The sequence below is a fragment of the Buteo buteo genome, chromosome 5, assembly GCF_964188355.1.
Source record: "Buteo buteo chromosome 5, bButBut1.hap1.1, whole genome shotgun sequence".
Taxonomy (NCBI): domain Eukaryota; kingdom Metazoa; phylum Chordata; class Aves; order Accipitriformes; family Accipitridae; genus Buteo; species Buteo buteo.
Window position 1 is genome coordinate 12,933,416 of NC_134175.1, and position 20,113 is coordinate 12,953,528.

Here is a 20,113-nt window from a genome sequence, read left to right on the forward strand (position 1 = left end):
CAGATGCCAAAAAAAGGTGTTGCCAAGGGCATTTTTCATGTCTGAGAGCCTCCCATCCTGCTGGGGAAGATGAGGGTATTTTTCCCTGACTTTACCTTTGGATGTGAGGTTTACTCTTGTGGGTATTGAGGCAAGTTTGTTTATTGCGAGTAATCTAAATATTGTGTTGTATGTGTATTCAAATCTATATGCAAAGCAGCAATTGCTTGCCTAATTATTTTTTCTCCTGCAAATAATTTGCTTGCTCACTTCAGTGTAAATCAGGAGTATGTTCTCCAACATTGATAAATCCTGGGCTCATATAACCCCAGTGGGGGAAGAACCAGGCTCTATGTGTTTATAAACAGTGAGAGAAAATATATATCTCTACACACAGAGTTTATGTTTCATGTGGGCTTTATTGCCAGGGTGTCCAATAAAAGAAAAGATGCATTTCTTTTCAAAAGGTGCTGGAAACATCTGGCTGGGTGGCACCATCACTGAATCCCATGCATGGAATCCAAAGAAGGTCAAGCACGATGCAGTGGCCCCATTAATTCGGGGTGCTTGCTAGGGACTAACAAGCACTGTGATTAAGTAAAAGCAATCAAAAGCTGGAAACCTGGGCCCTGGGGCTCTCAGGAGAAGGCTTAGTGGTGGAGGAACTTATTACTTAATTTGGAAGGTGTTTAGAGGCCTTTTTTGTCATGGTTGCCTATACACAGTTGTCATTCCACACAATTCTTAACTCACTGGGAAGAATTTTTGGCATGTTCCTGACAGTCTGAGGTTCAGAGAAATTACTTTAATCATTAAATATTACTGTTGCCTGCTCCCCTGTCCCAACATTTTACTGTTCCTTCACAAGGTGTCAAGGCTGCTTCTTAGCAGTAACTAGAAACTAGCTGGAGATGGGGAAAGAGAACATTATCGCCTATGAAAAGGAGAAAACAAACAATAAATGTGAGTAGTTCACGCATGCATCAGCTTCTGCATCTTAGGCTAACAGTTCTGCAAGACCTTGCTGTGTGTCTGATGTGACAAGTCTTTTTTTTATGTAACATAAACGTAACATGCACACTGCACTGTCAAATTAGCCAAGTAACCTCTGATTAGATTTAAAGGGTAAAAGGCAGCCAAACAAGTCCAATTCTGTGCATAAAGTACAAAGTCCTCTGTGGTCCAGTGTTGAAGTGGTCTTTCCAGCAAAAACAGGTATAAGACCATATAATAGACTTTCCTGAATTATTTTGAGAGCAAGGGTTGGACAGGGTTGGAGAATGCACCCGGCAGGGAATTTTTAACAGTTAACAATGGGTTGTGTAGAGGACAAGCTTTTCTGTGCTCACCCCAAATCCTTCCTCTAGCAGGATCGTTAAAGTTACAAACATCAGAACAACTGACTCTTTCAAATACCCTCTCCAAACAGGCTGGACTCAACAGTCCTTGACTTTGAGGTACCCTCAGAAGAGAAGCATTTTTAACGGATTTCCAAATGTTCAGTGCTAGCAAAGGTATTAGGTGTCTAATTCACCTTTTTAGGCAATGGATAACAACATGATAACCTTTCTGGGTACTACAGCAGTATCCCTCTATCAGCACAGTGACAGGTTAATTCATTTGTATCTAACAAAAGTCTCAAGCCTATTTTTCCTTTCTTTGCATTTCAGCAAAACAAAAATACTTGAAGGGGGTCGGTGTGTCAGTATTCATCTTTCACCTCTGGGGAGTATTTTTATCTGTAATTCATCGTTTGGCTTGTGCCTTTTCATGGCTCTTCATTACACATGCACTCTTCACTGGCACATTGGGGTGGCTACCCATGTACCTGTCCTCGAAGATGCTCAGTGGAAGTCTGACAAATACATGAGGTGATTCTCCCTCCTTCTCTAATATCCTCGGTTTGGTTTGTTTTTAACAGCAAATGGACTGGAGGGAAAGATGATGCTCTGGTTGGTACAGCCTCCCTGTCACCAGCTCCCCCTATAACATCTTTCATAAATGAGCCTCGGTGCCGGTTGCTTACCATCCTGCCGGGACCACTGACCTGACCATGCTCTCCCTTTTAGGAATGAGGACAAAAGCAAGATTTAGGGGAAGTCACCAGTTTCATAATTCTTCCCACATTTTACCCATAGCTGTTAAATGTACTTGGGGCATGCCATTGGTCATGAACCCTACAGGCTGGGCCTTGGCTGCAAAGCTTCCTAAAGGAGGAATTTTCCCACTGCTAGTCTTTCTGGCAAGGACTGTAGCCTCGCTTAATGCAATTGTTATTTTTATCCATTGCTGAATGCTCTGCAGCTCAAGCTGGGTGGTCTTTAAGACATCGTACACAATTAACATGGGCTGAGTCAGGGAGTGGAGAGGTATTATCAGGGAGGAACATGCGAGTGTGGGATCAGCTGAATTCCTCTAATGCTGCTGGGACAGTAGTGGTGGCTGATGGTGAGCTGAAGCCGCACCTTGCACAGTTCAGCAGAGGTGAACTGGAAGGGGCTGTCTTGTTCAGAGGTCTGTATCTATCTGCTGTCCATCTCTTTGAGGAAAAGCTACGTAGAGCTGTCAGTCCTGGCAGGATTGCATCATGTCAGCAGATCTAATTGGACTGGTCTTGTCAGAAATGAGACTGACAGGTTTGTGCTCAAAAAACCCATCCGAGGAGTGCTGACTAAACCCATCTGTCATGGGCAGAGCTGACCAGAGAGGACTTCTGAACCTGAGGCAAACCAATGGAAGGCTGAAGGGATAGACTTCAGAGCATGGTCTGTGATGCAAGTAACACCATCTCTTGCTGAGAGCCCACCACAGCTCGTGCTTCACTGCTGGGCAAAGCCAGAGAGAGATCTCCTGTCTGTCTGGTCCTCAAGGGTGACTCTTTTGCCTGCAGTGGAGTTGTGTGTGGCCAGAAGAAAACGACACCATGGTTTTGTGACCAGTGCGAAGGGCCAGCAGCACTGGCATTGCTGGAAGGAGTTTGGAAGCTTTCTCTAGCAGACACCCTAGAGCTGTCATCAGTGGGACACACTTTGAGGACTTCCACTTCCCCAGGCATTTCTTTAGAAGAGAATTGAGAGGGAGTGGAAATGATTTTCAGCAAGGGATTGCTTTTTTCCAGCTTTTTTTTCCCTGCTACTGAAAGCATTTTACAAACAACTGATTAAGTTTTGCATCATCCTGTGGCAGCTGTAAATGGTAATAGATCATTGCTTTATTTCCCTCTTCATTTCTTCAGTCTGGAAACCTCAGCTAGTCATTGGCAGATCAAGAGGTGCAGGCAGTTAATGAAACATGTAATTGAAAAAGGAGGGAAAAAATAAAACCTCCATATGCATGAAAAGTTACAGAAATCCCCGTACGCTGAGAAATGCATTGGTGACAGGTTGGAAGAAACACTCCAGTTGTCTGGTAGTGTCTCATGGATGGATGCAGCAGCTACCACCAGCTTGGCCCAAGAGCTGTAGGTAGCACTAGCCTGTCTGCTAGAGGTATCATCTTGGGAGTATTGCCTTGTCTGAGGTGGGACAGCCCACCCTGCTGATGTGCTGGCGTTCAACTTGATTGAGTTGCACATCCCATCTTGGGATGAAGGCCAATTAGATCTGACATCAGAATTTAAGCTGGGCTGATTAGATCCTGCCTGGTCTTGGACTCGGTCCTTTATTTCTTTCACACGGTCTTCTCTTGGGAAGCTCTGTTAACCTTTAAAGAAAAACAGCGGTTTGTCAAGGAAACGGCTGGCATGCATCCAGCGACCATCTTCATCATGCTGTGGGCTACTGTGCACTGCCAAAATAGCACTGGCCTTCTCTACCCTTCCTCAGGGATGGTGAGGGCTTGTGCATGTGTCCCATCTCTGGGTGCTCTCCTCATCCAGCAGACACTGCCAGGACGTTCAACAGCTGCCGTTGTTTTGGAACGGAGGGTCTGCAGGTTGGATGTTTGCCCATCATTGGATGGAGACCACCAGCTCATTTGCTCTGGAGCAATGAGCTGCGAGAGGCTTACAGCCATCTGAGTTGCCACAAGGCAGTATTTATCTTTGGAGGGATCCAATTCGCTCTTTCCTCCCCTTCCTTTGTCAGCAACCTCTGCCTTTTTGGTTTAAACCACTGTACTGCGGGAAAGCCCAAAGGCTGTAGCGTGAGCAGGCATGCAAATATCTGGATCACCGCAGGGCGAGAGGCTTAGAGGGATGAGGTGATCCCAGGAGAGGCATGGCAATTCAGCTCTTTTTGATTAAGTTGGGTGTTTTTTTTCCAGTTTTTCATGCAGAAAAAGTATTATTCTAAATAACACTTTTTCCTTATTTTCCTTCCACCTTCCATCTTCCTACCAGAAAAAGGGGAAGAGGGATTTGTGAGAAAAGCAAAATCATTTTGCTTTTGGTTTAATTTCATTCTTTAAAAACTGGTTTCTTTTCTTAGTGGAAAACCAGAGAAAATTAGTGTGGAAGAGGAAAATATTGTTCTCCCTCAGCTATAGGGATGCTGCATGGCAAAATAACTTTTGACAGAGCAGCTGCCGGGGACTGAAGGGTTGCCAAACCCATCCTTTTCATGAAACTGGAGTCCCTGAACATCCCTGTGTGCCAGGAGCTGCCAGGACTGCAAGGAGGCTGCCAAGTGCATTGGTGCTGTGTTGTTGACCTTCCAGAGATACCATTTCAATTCCAGCTGTAGGGCTGCAATGAGCACCATTAATATATCCTAAGGATACCCAAAATGGGGGAAACTGGGATCTCTGGTTTCTATGGCAGAGGACTTAAGAGAGATGGTAATTTCCCCAGCAACCTTTAACTCTAACCCCCAAAATGACAACCCCAGAGGCAGGTTTAACTATTTCACACCTTCCTCCTACAGCAGAAATGTCTAGCTTTACACTCTCTAAGTAGAAATATGCTTTTCTGAAATAATTTGTGACACCAGCCCTGGCAATGGTTGTTCCCAGATGCTGCACCGAGCGGTGGTACGGCCAGGAGCAGTGGTGCCTGGTTCTTGTCCCAGGAGGTGTTTGACTACTTTAAGAGTTGGAGAGCAATCCTGAGGGTATCTGAATGATATCCTATAAATTGACAGGAGTACCATCAGCTTGGGATGCTGTCCTATGCCCAAGCCAGAGGGAAACGTGACGGGAGTGGGGCCAGCAAAGAGAGGCAGAAATGATGAGGAGCTTGGGAAGTCTTCCACAGGTAGAGGAGGAGGAGGGGGTTAAACAGATTAGGGCTGTTGAATTCAGTGAGGAGCAGAGTAAGAGGTGCCTTGGTGGGGTTTATGAAATAGTGAGCAGTGCAGAGAAGGTCAAGAAACCACTGCTATCTACCAGCTCATATATTTTACAGGACACCTGATGCTACTCGAAGGGAGGGGTGGAGTATTAAATAATACTTATTAATATATAATAATATATTAATATTAAATCAAATGTCTAAAGTAGGGGGAAAAAAAGATGTTTTGCAAGTATATGTCAGTGCTCCAGCTGTTTTTGAGTGATGGTGTTAGAACGGAAGATGCCCAGGCCTTGGTAGGAGTGCTTCTCCGTGGTCCACAGGGGGTTGCAGGATAGTCTCCTGCCTGCACCACAAGGCAACCAAAATAGTTTCTGATGGATTTGGAAATTCAGCCTCTGCTTGGCAAGATTTTTAGGATTTAAGCCTGTCCTAAGGCTGAACTTCTAAAATACAGCTTAGCTGTTTTGCATGCCAACCTGGTAGTGTCAGGATGTGGCGAATGACCCATTGACAAAAGGACTGGCCGGGCTCGGAGGCAAGAACCAAGGTTGTCTGGGCACCCAGGGGCCGGTCCCAGGGAGGATCTGTCCCAGCCGAGGGATACCCAAGGGCTCTGGCAGATGAGCCATGGCAGCCTACGGCCCTTGGGTCAAAGGCAGCAGGGTGTTTGCTGCTGTAAAGCTGTCATCAGCTTCTGGCCATCAGGAGCTGAAGCAGTGGTTTACTCTATAGGCTATGTAGCATGATTTACTGTGTGGTGCTGATGTTTCAAAGAGACAAATGAAGTTAGGACAGGCTGTGTCACCAGATCAAAAGTAACCCCATGGTTCCCCTGACACATACAGATCACACTGATTTACCCCACTGAAAAGCTAGCCAAAAATATTTGCTGCATTAGGATGTTTTGTGAAGCAGATTTGTCTCCGTTGCAGCAGAGTGGTGGTCAGGTCATTGCGGATGGTGTAGGGGCTGCAGGCGTGGCCAGGGTCCTGCAGCTCCGGGATGGAGCTGGGACCCCCGTGGACTCCTCTCAGAGGGGATGGATGGAAAGAGAAGGGCTTCCCGGGCTGGGTCACCCTGCTTCGGAGGCAGGAGCTGGCGTGTGGTGCCTTGCCCTGCTAATGATGCTGCTCTGACCTCTTCCCATTTTCCTGCTGACACTGGAGACTCTTGGCCATGCTTCTGGCTTTGTTTTGATCTTCAGTAATAACAAAAGAAAACAAACTGATGCTTCGTGTTCATCCTGGTCTGAAGTTGCTCGTTAGACTGGGGACAAGAGGCAGATTTTCTCCAGCCTGTGTCAAACGCCCGCGTGCCAAAGCTCACAGACTTTGCTGGGTGTTGCTCTAAGATTCCTATCTAACGAGTGCTCCCTGGAGAGGGATATTTAAAATGAATAAACAAGGAGCTTCTTGAAAGGGGTTGTTTGGGCAGTGGGTTATAGCAGCAGGGCTAGAAGAGGAGCATGGGGAGGAGGGATGGGATGGAGGGGGTGGGAGCTACTTGGGGAGGGCAAGCCACCATGCTGTGCCGTCCCATGTATCCGCTGAGCAGCCACCGTGCCATTGCTGCCTGTCACAGCACCGTGCTGGCACCAGTGCATTTTCCCCTCTGGGAAATCACTGTCTCTGCTGAATCAGGTGTGTTATAAATTACCGAGGCTTAGCGCAAAGCTGTGTAAAACCAGGGTGGGATCAGAGGGCTGGGGCTGCTCTCTGAAAGGGCGCAATTTGCCATGCTTAGAGCCTGAAGACCACAGGGAGGGTCTGGCTAGTGCAGCCCGGGGGCAAGAAAATGAGCTGTAAGGGGGAAACTTTACTCTGCAAGGTGGGACTTCAAGAGCAGTTTCTCCCCTCTGTCTTGTTGTTTCAAGGGACCCCTCTCAGTTCAGTCATTTTCATGCCAGGACAAAAATAATAATAATAAAAAAGGGATAGGGAAGGTTTAGTGGCTTCTCTGCAGCTCCTGATGTGAAATCTCTCCCTCATGCTCCTTCATTCCCCAGTATGGCTGGCACCTGCTGGCCTGGCAAGAAATGATCTCCTTGTGGTCACTGTGCTGCTGTTGTTCCCCCAAATACAAGTGACACCAAAGCATCCCACCAGAGCATTGAATGAGCAGGAACACTTTGCAGGGAGAAGCCAGCTGGGGAGAGCACCTCAGCCATGACCCAGCCGCCTCCAGGCAGCTGCATCCTCCATCAACCCAGGACACCCAGCAAAGCACAGGCCTTAATACAACGATAAACACACAACTGAGATTGTTTCTTTTACAGGGAAAGACTAAAGAATGGTTACCAAAGCCACAGCGAGTGGGATTACCCACGGGTTTTAGATAAACTGTGAGATGAGGCATCCCTCTTCCATGGGATTGGGATGGTCAGACCACGTTCCTTTCCTTACAATGGGCAAGGTGGCAGGAACATCAAAGGTTTTGGGTGTATATTTTTCGAGTGTGGGACAGCTGCAAAAGCTTAAGCCAGGAAAGTTGATCAGAAAGTTGGGGAACTGCTCTCTCTTGTTCTGCTGCCCAGCCAGAAGCTTGCTGAGCTTGCTCTGCCTCCCCAGCAGCTTGCAGTGAAAGTGTACCTTGCTCTTAAAGGGAGTTGTGGTTTGTGTCAGACAAATTCATTGCCCTACATGTGGAAAAGTGATGGTGTCACCAGAAATTTCAGATATATTTTAATGGTTTTTTTGCTGGTGCTATACCCCACCTCCAGAAGAGAGGTTTCAATTTTGGGGGGGTGAAAAGCATCCCCTTTGCCAGCTGCGCATCAGGAGTTAATTCCTGTGATGTGTCAGCGCATGTATTTAAGGCTGGATGTAAACAAGACTGTGATATACAAATGGTTACTGCCCGGAGGGAAAGGTCTGAAGGCAAACATGCATAGTCCCATCGGAGGATTATACTGAGCTCTGATCCCCTGCTAAAATAGGAATGGGTGCTGCATATGAGCCTTGCTGTGTTTGCAGTCACTGCCGCTCCTGGTTCTCCCCTGTGCAGCCAGCCTTGTGCATGCCACCCTTGGCTTTGTGTTGTCAGACAAGGCTGATCGGATTATCTCCATAAGGAAGATTTATTCTTTCACCAGCTCAGTGCTGACAGCTCGCCCTCGTTTCACTTTCTGCGGGGGGCTTGTCCTGCCTCTCTGCAGGTTCAGCCCCAAAAACCGGGTCCAGGCTTGCCTCTACTATAAAGATTTGGATAACCGTCTCTGAGCAGGTTTCATGGGCCTGTGGGGGTGATGGCTGCAAAGTATTATGTATGGGTGATGGAGAGCTGAGAGATCCTGTTTGCAGAAGCACACAGCTGATGTGCTTTTTTGCCACATTGGTACAAAAGAGAAATCATATATGTGTGTAAACTGCAGGGAATTGGCAGGGCTAAGAAAATATAGGTTGAGTTAAACTGAGCATGGTGTAGCCTGTCTTGTAATATCTTCTTACAAAAGCCAGCCATAAATCATTTTGAAGCAAGTATTTTAACCACATGGTCCCATCATTCCCATAGTGCAGTTAATCTAATACTGGAAGTAAATAATTTGGCTGCGTTTCATCTCCGCCCGTCAGAAAGCTCTGCCCTCTCCCTCTCCCCCACCAAGTTTTGTCAGGAGCAGAGGTAAAAAAACAGGTTTGTCTGTGCTGACTGACCGACAATTGGTTGATCATAGAATCATAGATTCTGTGTTTAGGTACAACATGTTTCACAGTGATTTCTCTTTTTCCTACTTTATTAACTAGAAAGGCTTACCTTTGCTCAGAGGATGCTCAGCTTGCTTGTTTTTCAGGTTAGAAAAACCAAAGGTCACACACTGCAGTGGCAAATGTGCTTTTCTCTAGGTCAGTTGTTCATCAAAAGGCACCAGGGATAAACTTTTGCTATAAAAGCCAAAAATTCTTCCCTCTGGTCATGAACACACAGAGCCAAGATAGTCTGCTCAACAGTGTTCAGGATCTACTGCAGATCATGGGGCAGATGTTGTCTTTTGGTGGCTCTGTCATCAGAATCCATCCATCTTCAATGTTAAAATATTAAGTTGGAAGAAAATATATGCACGTTCTTATAGCAGCCCATGTTTTGTTTAAAAACAAGGACCATGTGCAAAGTGGTATTTGTTATGGTAAAACTTTACAAAAAAAAAAAAGTAAGAAAGAAATGTAAACAAGCCTTTGAAACCTCAAAAAAGTTGTGGGATTTTTTTTGGCAGGAAATGAAAAAATTTCCTTTTCCTTGATATTCTTCTGTTTTCTTTTTTTGTTTTCTTTTTTTTTTTTTTTCTGTGAAGACGATGTAATTTCCTGACTAACCCTAATCTGAGCTGTATAATCAAAAGGAAGGGAAGACAAACTGGGATAGCTTCTTCCTGTAAGGAAATTCTTTCCAACCTTTATTTGAATTACTATGGCTTTTTATGCCTTCTCCTTCAGATATAGCTAGAAGTATTATTTGGCAAAGGTCCTTGTTGCAGAGATGGGGGCTGGGGATGGAGGAAAGAGAGGTAATGGGGTTATAGCTGAGGGTATGTAAGACCCAAAGTTGGAGAGAAGGTTCTGAAGTAAATTTTCCTTTGTTTTATGGCACATTCATGTAATCTAAATTGTGCTTTAGGTTTATTTTTGAGATCACACCCTGGCTTGTGTATTTGAGAGTATGGTACTCAGAGCAATTGCTCTCATTATCTGATTAACATGGTTGGCTCTTCTATACAAAATTATGGGAGTAATTAAAACTTGCTCACTTTGCAAATGGGAAACGTTTTGCTGCTTGCAAAACAGACTGGAAAATTAGCAGCAGTTACTGGAAGGAGAGCCAAGCAGACGAAGAAAATGTTTGCCTCCAAAACCATCTCTCCGAAAGGATGCAAAATTTTGTGCTTGAGCTAGCCTCCAAGAAAGCTATGGAAAGCTGCCGTGGTGTAGTTTGGTTGGGAGTTAGGTTTCAGAAAGGCTCGTAACTTCATTGAAAAATGGTCCTAGACTTGATGCTGACAGATTTTGCTAGCGGTACTCATACTTGGCTCAAACCAGGACTTGCAGCCATTTTGCAAGCAGGAAAACTTTGGAAGATCTGTTGCTTGCATGAGTTTTTCAGCCACATCTGAAACAGTATTATGAAAACAATCTGATTTGGGTTCCCACATCAAAATGGGAGTCAACTGATCCAGATTCAGTGTGTCTCATCCAAACCGCAGCTCATTTTTTAAGAGGGTTGGATCTGCAGCTCTAGTTTCAGTCTGCTTATAATGGGAAAATGACTTTTATTTTGGATGATCCCCAGGAATTTCTCTATCTTGCAAACTGCCAATTTCCATATTTGTGCATGGCATAGACTGAGGGGGAAATCTGACATCTTTTCAACTCCTATGTATGTTTGGCATAATCCAATTGCTTCTGCTTTCGGCTGAGTCAAACTTACTGCTAGAGAAAAGTGGAAAAAGTTGCATGTGTCCTTGGGAAATGCAAAGAAATTTGCATATGAACAAAGCCCATTTCTTATGAACTCCCCAAAAATCCCTCCACTCCCACACAGAGGGTCCACAGCATCCATTCAAGGGTGTAAGGACCATTTATTCAAACCCTGGTTCTCCTTATCAATTTTAGCCACAGAAATTTCCCCCTTCTGCAAGAGTAATGGCATGATCTAAAGAAAAGAAAATGTAATACTTATGTAGCTTCTTAACAACATGGGGTTTTTTCGGTCATTTACATGGTGTTCTGTAGCATAAAAAAGAGCAAACACTCAGGAAGTGTTTGCTTTAATGCTGTTGTTGAACCATGCTCCTGTCCCTGGAAAAAGCCAGCAGAAGTTCATACATGCTGCTCACTTACGAGTGTGAGCAGGCTTATTTAAACAGCATGTTCCCTATCAGTAGATGCTGCAAAACCACAATATTTCAGCCTTGACTGATTTGACTTGTGAAACTTCAAGAAAATATTGAAAAACATTCCGGGGTTTGCTAGGGGGAAAATATAGGCTTTAAGCATGTATTGGGATTTTTTTTCTTTGTTTCTACAACAAATGACAGCTTCTAATGCACATATTCGAGACTCAATAGTATTTATCACTGCCTTATTGAAAGATCATTTTCAGGTCCTTTAAAAAAGCAGGGCAGGGAAAAAAAGGTTTCTGGTTTAAATCGGGGCCTCAAAGTGGCAGCTTTTCACAGGAAGATGTGACAATCTTTGTCCAGCAGAGAAAAACAGGTCAGTTATCAGTCCTGGGCCCTTTTGCTCCAATATGGCACAAAGAAGTACTGTGAGCAGGGTTCTTCCGAAAAAGCAGATGATGGGTAAGCCTGCATCCTCACTGATGTGAATTCCTGACCCAGTTTCTGTAGCAGACTAGCTCAGGAGCATGAAAGAGCTGCTGGGGATGGAGAAAATGCCTTGCAGACAGGCTGGCCCTTCAGTGCATGCGAATGTAAGGCAACCATCGCTGTGTCGGAGCAAGTCACTGGGCACATCGCAAACAGCTCACTCAGACCCAGTCCTCCAGGGATCCTGCCCCAAGACATTGCTGCACAGTTCGAGGATGGGTTGATGAATAAGAATCCCAGCTAATGTGATAGATGGGGAAGAAAGTCTTGTAGTCACTGGTTGTGGAAGGAAGTGGGTGGTGTTCTGTAATATTTTCCACCAATTCCACTATTTTTAAAAATTTTTCCACTATTTTCTGACTGCCAGCCCCTCTTCTACTCTCTCTCCATCCTCTTTCCCATGTGAGAGTCTCGATAGACACCAGTTTGTCCCCTGGGCTTGCAAAGAGCTGGTGTGTGCCTCCACCCATCCCATTCTGGGTTTGGAAAACAAGAGATTGGTGAGATCCCTGCCCTTGCAAAGGGCAGCAGCTGGGCTGAGGCATCCTTATCCCACCAAAAAATATATCTCCCAGGGTAGCAGGTACCCAGTGTGTTCTGTTGCATGGCAGTGGGGAAACAGGAGCTCAGGCCGATGCTTTTAGCTATCCCCAAAGGCTGGGGTGAGGATTAATGGCATCCATAGGAGCTGCTCCCTCCACAGGGAGGGCTGAGAGCCTCCTCCAAGCTACAGTGTTTGGAGAACTGGGGGATGAAATGAAATGTTTTTGATAGTGCGAGTGTAAATAGCTCCTGAGTCAGCTGCCCTGGGGGGCTGGAGGCTGCTCCATCACTTGAGATCACTTGGCTCGGTGCTTGATGTGCTCTTCCAAACGTAATTGCTAGCTCAGGGCTGGTTTATTGGGTTTTGCTGTGTGCGCTTGCATGGCAGGGAGGATTAATTCTCTCTGCTGCAGGGGTCACTGGATGGGGCCATGCAGAAGGCCTCCCGAGGACGGGGTTCAGAAGGACTCAGGGACATCAGACACGCATCTCCAGCTTGAAAGCAAAAAGGGAAATAAGTGTTTTATCCTGCTCCTCCCCAGACTGCCACAAAAATTCCAATTTGCAGAAATATGTGGATGCCTTTTGGCCTTGCAATGAACAATCCATGGTCTCGCCAAGAGAAAATATTCCTTCAAGTGCCCATTTTGTGCTCCAGTTTATCCTGTCCAAGTGTATTTCAGTCCCAGCAGCTATCTCTCCTCTGAGAAGGATTTAATATTAGGAGGCTGTTGGCCCTAATTCAGCAAAGCACCAGGTCATCAGCAGTGCTTGCACATTCATGGCTTGCTCCCTTCTTAATATCGTATTGAGCATGGATGGGTTCCTTGGGAGACAAATGTTTGGAGTGAGGAGACAAGTTGGTTTTGTTCCTGTTTATTTTGTTTGCCGTCCAAATTAATAATAGGTTAAAGATGTCCTGCTGATTAGCCATAACATCCTAGCAGCATTATTTGTTCTGTCACAGTTGAGATCAGGGTCCTGGTGTGCTAAGGAAAGAAGACACCAACTCTGCCATGGAGATGGAGAAAGGAGAGGCTTCTGGCCTTAAGAAGAGGGGTGTCAGCCTTAAAGTGGCCTTAAAAAAATGGACTCACAGCTGGTGGCATGGATTTCCCCAGCAGATGAGAGCAAGATGGCTGAAAAGCAGATATGGGGAAAATTCTAAGTGAATTGGAGGTCTTGATTTAAAGAAGGAGGAGTATAAATGCTGATGGTGTTTTTGAAACTAAGTGGAAGCATCTCCAGGCATCCTCTTTCCAAAGGAGTGGAGCGGGGAAGACTGCTGGCCAAAAAGTGGCACCAGCTCTGCTTTCTGGGTGCCAGGGCATGGGCTGGTGGATCTGGCTGGATGGCAAAGTGTTTATCTCACCCATCCCCAGGACCTGTGCTCTGCAGAGGGATGCGGGTTAGAAAGTTCACATAAACCTATCCAACACTTCACATCAGTTCTGCTTTCTGTCCCAGGTCCCTCCCTGCCAAATTCGGGGATATTCAGAGTTCCTGTCTGCTCCCCAGCCTCTCGCCATCCGGCAGCATGATAGGAACAGCAGCCTTGCTTCACAATAAATCAGTGCTGCCCAGTGGTCCACATCTGGCCAAGTGGGCTCTGCAAGTGTCAGAAAAGAAAATACTGAAAGCTCTTTCTTGCTCAATATCTATCTGTGTATATAGATGTTTACACATATATATAAAATGGAAGTGTATGTATATATATAATACATCTATAAAAGAAGCTTGTCTAGAACCACAGCATGCAGCTATTCTCTGTCAGCAGGCTTTCCATGAGGCTGGGCTTACACATGGGGACCAGATGTGGCCATCCAAAAACGTCTGTTCACTTCTATACCCTCTCTTTTTTTTCCATCGTACTTATGTACAGCATGAGACATATGGGGCAACCATCCATCTGAGGCTAAGCAGAAACCAAGAGTGATTGCTTACAATGCCATAAAAAGCTAAACAGCCATTTTCAATAGTAAATAGGAATATGTGAATTAAGAATGAACTCTCCGAGCAGTTTGTAGACATTCCAGTTTCATGTTTTAATATCTTCATGTGGCTTTTTTCCTCCCTTCTTTGCTTCTCTTGGTGGGAGGTGACACATTTAACAATGTTTCCCATGAGTGAGAGGCCCACTCTGGTTATCTAAAGCAGAATTAAAAAAAAAAAGAAAAAAGAAAAAAGAAAAAAAGACTAGGACTCTTCAAAAGGAGCCTAGCAGAACCAGAGACCTCAGGCGTCTTGGGAGCTGTATATTCGGTTCTTTGAGGGGACCCTGAAAAATCCCATCCACACGATATTGGCAGTCAATGCAAGGACTGAGGGACGCGTTTCCAGCTTAGAGCCTTTGTATGAACTTCCAAAGTTTTCAAGAGCTGTCTCAGCCAGCCACCCTTCTTGACAGCAACGAAAGCTGTCCAGAAAGTCAAATTCCCATTGCATGGAATGAAACTTTCTGATGTTTTTATGTTTGCTTTTGTTCCAGATGAGGAAGAAAAGTCCAAGTTCCACTGAGTGGAAGTTCTTGTGAAATGTAGAGTCAGAAACATGGGAGCGACCTTATTGAAGCAGACCATTTCGTTTCAGTCTAAACACCAGGTAAAGTGGTACAAAACATGGGTGTCAGAACAAAAGGAAAGGGTAGAATAACCAACATGAAAAAGCTGAAATCAAGCTTTTAGTTTCAAACTTAAATGTTTCTGAGGTTTTGCTGTCCAAACTCCTTCAAAATCAAAATTCTCCTGCAAGTCAAATGGTTTTGGATGAATCATGATTTACTATTGAAAAACTGCTCTGGGAATTTCAGCGGTTTGCCCCAAACGCAGCTTGCTGTCACATCTATGCTCATCTTTATAGCGCAGGGTTCATAACCACATGCAAAACTTGGGATCCAGCTTTGAGGCTGGCCCTGCTTTGAGCAGGAGGTTGGACTAGAGACGTCCCAAGGTGCCTTCGGACCTTGGTGATGCCCACAGTCTTTGCCATGGAAAATAGTAACTCTTTGCTAAGAGATAATGGGGGGAAGGTGTGTGTGTGTGTGTGTGTACAAAAAGCAAGAGGGGAGGAAAAAAGGCAAGATAGCAAAAGAAAGAGGTGGAGGAACATGTTTGTCAGAGACATACCTAGAAGGGAAAAAGCAGGAAGAGTACTTGTACCTTTCCAGGCTGAAAATCTAAAATTCCTTCCCTGCTTTTCTTCCAAAATATCCCCAAAGTAATCTCCTCCAGCCACCCTACATACCTGATCTCAGTTCAGTGGTGGAGGAGGGATTTTCCCAGGCGCATCTTTGGGAAGGTGAAATCTCCGACTGTGGGGAGCATCCATTAATGGGGAAGGCACAGGAGAACTGGCTAGTTAAGCAATAGGCAGGTGTCTTTAACTTTACCCACTTTGCTTTATAGAGCGGGGAGAAAATGGCAAGCAGAAATACCAAATCATACGGCAGGAGCCATTGCCTGAATCGAGATGGAGGAGCAGTCCCAGTTGCCGAGGCTCAGCACCCCATGGCAGAGGGAGCACTCGGCGGATCGAGAGTTTAGTAAGGTAAGAAGGAGCATTTTGCTTATCTGGTACTGACTTTCTCTGTAAATCTAGGAGCTGCATAAAGTCACTTGGTAATTCTTGCCTGTGCTGGTAGCTGTGCTGGTCTTCCTTGAACTTGGTCTGCTAAGGAAATTAGGGCTTACAGCCACCCATGACTTGATGGGATGGTGGCATAGGAGGGACAGTGTGACTAGTTCACCACAGCACCTGAACGTCTGGTGTATTTTGGCTAAGTAATTTTGGTACTAGCGCAGTGCAAGGTTGATGGTGTGAGTCCTGCTGCAGAGAGCTGTCTCCAAGCCCCGCAGTGTGCTCAATAAATAGGTTGGATGTCTGGTGTCGTAATTCCAACAGTGCTCGGTATTGGCTCAGCTCTGCTTTGTTCGAAGTCAGTGGGAAGCGCTGATGGCGAGCCAGCACGGCTCTTACAATCCCTTTCTCTCACTAATTACTTCTGGCTGCCATGGAAGCCCCAAGGACTTCAAAGGGATGACACTGGATTTGCACGAGGCTGTCTCTCTGGATCTTCCATCCCAGTTTCTCATCCCATGGTGGTCCGTAAGGCTTCAGAAGGGGACCCACTAAACAACTGCAGAAAACATTAAAATATATTATGTGTTCCCACAAATGCACGTTCCCACAAATGCACATTCCCACACAGACAAAGGCAAGGAAAACGGAGAGAAATCAAAGCACTAAATGAACAATTGAAATGCAGCTTTTTTTCTCTTTTTGGCTGTAAATGAAAAAGCATGTGCACAAGATGGAGTTGGGTTGTGCAAAAGGTGAATGGTTCTTAAATAAAATGCGCAGAAGTGCATACTCTGCCCCACACCAAGAGCGCTATGGAATGCTGCAGAGGTGGTCCAAGTCTGCGGGCACCATCCTTTGGGGCAAGTCCAAGCCTGAGCCTGTAATGTCACTGACCTCTTGGTGCTTTTAACATCTTGTTCTTAACTAGCTGCACATCCACCCTCAGGCCAGACACTGCATACACCCTTCTGGCTACATCTTAGGACCATGTAGCCTTCCTACTTCTCTGTTAATTCAAGACCAAAGATAGACTGCTCCAAGCAGATTTATTTTGTTTCTTAAAATTATTAATGAGTCTTCATGGAGCTTCATACACCTCACACCTAAGCAATTGCATCCCCAGCATTTTGCCACTCCATTCTCAGGGGCCAAATTTTGAAGGAGAACATTGATGGATCAGCTTTGCCACAGTGATGCTGCTTTCCCTTGTGTGGGATGTGCCCCGCTTCTCTATGAGGGAGCAGAGAAACCCTGAGGCAAAGCAATCTGTAACATCCACAGCCATGGCAGGACACCCACGAAATCAGTGCAATCCTTCCCCCTCTTTCAGTGGCTGGGTCAAAGAGGAGAAACTCTGGTCTAGGCTGAGCAGAAAAGACACTTTTTGGTCTTGGTGGAGGTTTGAAGGAGATGCTTGTGCCAGGGACGGTGATGCCAGCTCAGGGGGACAGGGGAAGGTAAGCTTGGAAGTGATGTTCTCCGTGTCCTGTGGAGGGGCAGTAAAACATGGCACTGAAACCACAGCAGCAAATGTGTCAGAGGCTTTTTTCCCTTTTACAGAGATTGTTCACCTTCTCGGGCCCTTTTGGGTTGGAAAAGTGGTATAATCAGAGGGTTTCTGTAATAAAGTCTGTTGGAGACCTCTCCAGCACCACTGCATATCCTAAAAAGAAAAGGAGGGATGAATTTTTTTCACTAATCAAATCCGTGGCTCTTCTGGGCAGTTTCCTGCAGGGGGGAGCAAGAGGAGTTGGGGGCCGTTTATCCCCAGAGCCTCCATCAACCCTGCTCCTGGGAGGGCACCTGCTTTACCACAGGGAAGTTCAGCCCTTGGGACACAGTGGTGGCTCTTTCCACCTGGTAAGGGGCCCTGAGTCCCAGAGGGTTTTCCAGGCATGACACTTGAAAAACACATCCCGGGGCTGGATTAACCCTGTCCAACATGGAGATGCTTTATAAACATTTTTCATAAACCAGGGAAGTTTTATAACTAGTCAATGAGCTGATGGGACAGCTCTGGACAAAGCAAACAAATAGCATCATCAGACAAATTTAAGTGATTTTGGCCAGACTCTTCTCCTGGACAAAACCAGGTTGGCTCTGTTTGTTCTGGTCCTGATTTTCACCCGTTTCAATGAGGGGAGAAACACAGGTTTCCACTAAACCATTAAGAAAGTGGTGATTTCAAAACAGCCAGGCAGATCTGACCATGCTTATTTCAATGGGCTTTTAGTAACCTTCAGAGACTGGCAATTCGGGTGGTAAACCGACTTTATGATCTGTTATTACCTGTGCTCTGCTCAGAGGCAGCAAAACTCATTAAGGACGTAAGCAGCCAGAGCGCTCCCGTGTACCCGTGCAGGCAACCTTTAATGCTCTCCCTTTTCCGGCTTCTCAGTGATAAAAATACATTATTGGTGAAAAACAAAAGCCGCAGACTTAGCTGCCAGTTTGCTTAGTGGTCAGGCTTCTGTGCTTGAGGTTTTATTTCGTTGCTGATGTCTTATGGATGACTGTAGAAAAATGCACTTACTTTTTAGGAAGTCAGCCAGTATGGTATGCTTTCTGTTTTTTATTTAACTACACATTAAATGTTCCCCTTTGCCCCGGGTTTTATTAAGGAGAAATTAAAGAAAGCCTCATTAAGCCAGAAACACAGAAGGAAAGCAGTCCATCCAGCTGGGCCAAAGAAACAGCCTCAGGATCAGCCCTATAACATTAGCCCAATTCTCCAGACCTGATATAATTATGAACATTGCAGTCTGCAAAGGGCAGAGGAACTGCAGACATTCCTCTTGCAGAAAATTGGGGAGAAATGAAGGCTGAAAGGGACCTCGGAGTTCATCAAAACTCACAGCTGGTGGATGTCGGTGCAAGCTGGGTGATGGAGATCCCTCCACAGCCCTGCGTAACCTCTCCCTGGTATTACAACATTTGCCCTCAAATAGAAAACGTTTCATATCTCCAGCAAGCAGAAATACCAAAGTCCACCAATGTCCCAGCCAGCTCTCTTGACCACGGTGCATCACTCCAGAAAAACTCAAGCTGGTCCTATAGAGGAGGCCTTCAAGAAACGATGCACCAGAGGGTTTCCAATGGGCTCACAGGTCCATTAGCATGTGGTACATTGTCTCCTGAGCATCAGGGCATGCTCACATTCCCCACTGACTTGACTTCTCCCATCTCTCCCAGTGGTTTGGCTCAACACCATGGTGCAGCCAAAGGGCCACGTGTTGCATTTGGGCTCGAAGGTGCGTGCTAGCACCCGTAACCCACCATTGCCTCCAGATGCTTCAAAAACATGTTTCTGGTTTTTGGACCACGTTATGCCTGGGATGAAGTCACGCGATCTGGCTGGTGCTCTAGGAAAGCACAGAAATCTGTTGCTCTCAGTGGTGTTTCTCCACACCCCACCTGTGCTGGAGTTTCTTGGTGGAAGGAAAAGGCACAGATTAATTCAGTATTAACTAATACCGAGAGCACCATCTGGTGGGCTGCGGGGCTGGAGAATGTGGATGGTCAGAGCTGAGGAAGGGCCTGGGGCCTGAAAGCAACCCAGAAGTGCATCTGGTTGGGGCCATCAAGTGGCTGCAGTCCACCTGGTCCAGCTTCCTACAGCCATCAGCTGGTAGCCTCGAGGAGAAGGTGGAAATAATCCCCATGGTGGTGATTAATAAATAACATTTCTTCCTGCCTTTGGATGGACGGAGCTTGACATGCTCCCTGAAGTATGGATAAATCCCTTGCTGGGATGACTAAGGTCTTACCATAAATATCCATCCTTTCTTTGAATATGGATAAAATCTAAAAATATTGTGGCAATGAGTTCCATAGGTCTGTGATTTTATATATATATTTGTATATATATACATTTCTCTTCCATGTATATATAAATATATATATCCATTTTAAGTTGGATGACAGTCAGTGTTACCATCTGTAGCCTTCCCCTGTGAGAGAGGGGCTTAGCAGGGCCTGAGTTACTTGGACCAGCCACAATATTGCTGGTCCTCATGATTTTGTCCAGAGCCCTGTGATATCCTATTAACTCTTACAAAGACCTTCAATTTCCTGTGCTGAACAAAACCCTCAAAAAACCAGACCAACCCCATGCACATCATGCACCATTTTTAAAACCTCAAACTTTTCATTGACCTTTCAGCATAACCCCCAAGCTCTGCATGCTTTGGGGCGGGGACACCCTCCCAAAACATGGCTTTTGGCAGGCAGCTGATCCTCCTTTTACCTGTATGAAAGCAAGTCAAAGATGCTCCTTAGCATTGGAGCTCCTTCGCCTGTCCCGTTTGCTGCTGGCCATGAGTCTGACCGAGAGGTCCCTCTTTACTGTATCCAGCACGATGAAGGATGAACTATTCCAGGCTTTTTTTTATGCTATTATCGCTTTGATGGATCAATATTTATATGTTTCCTATATGCGAGCTGTCAGGGAACATGTCTTTCTGTGT

General features: G+C 45.7%; 1 long non-coding RNA gene across 2 annotated transcripts in view; it reads left to right on the plus strand.

The window, feature by feature from the left end:
- LOC142031602 (uncharacterized) overlaps window positions 1–20,113 on the plus strand; it is a 76,725-nt gene that overhangs the window by 33,561 nt on the left and 23,051 nt on the right. For both annotated transcript variants that reach the window (XR_012650573.1, XR_012650574.1), the window contains exons 3-4: window positions 14,557–14,669; window positions 15,473–15,614. This is a non-coding gene — a long non-coding RNA (uncharacterized LOC142031602). The remainder of the gene's footprint in view (window positions 1–14,556; window positions 14,670–15,472; window positions 15,615–20,113) is intronic.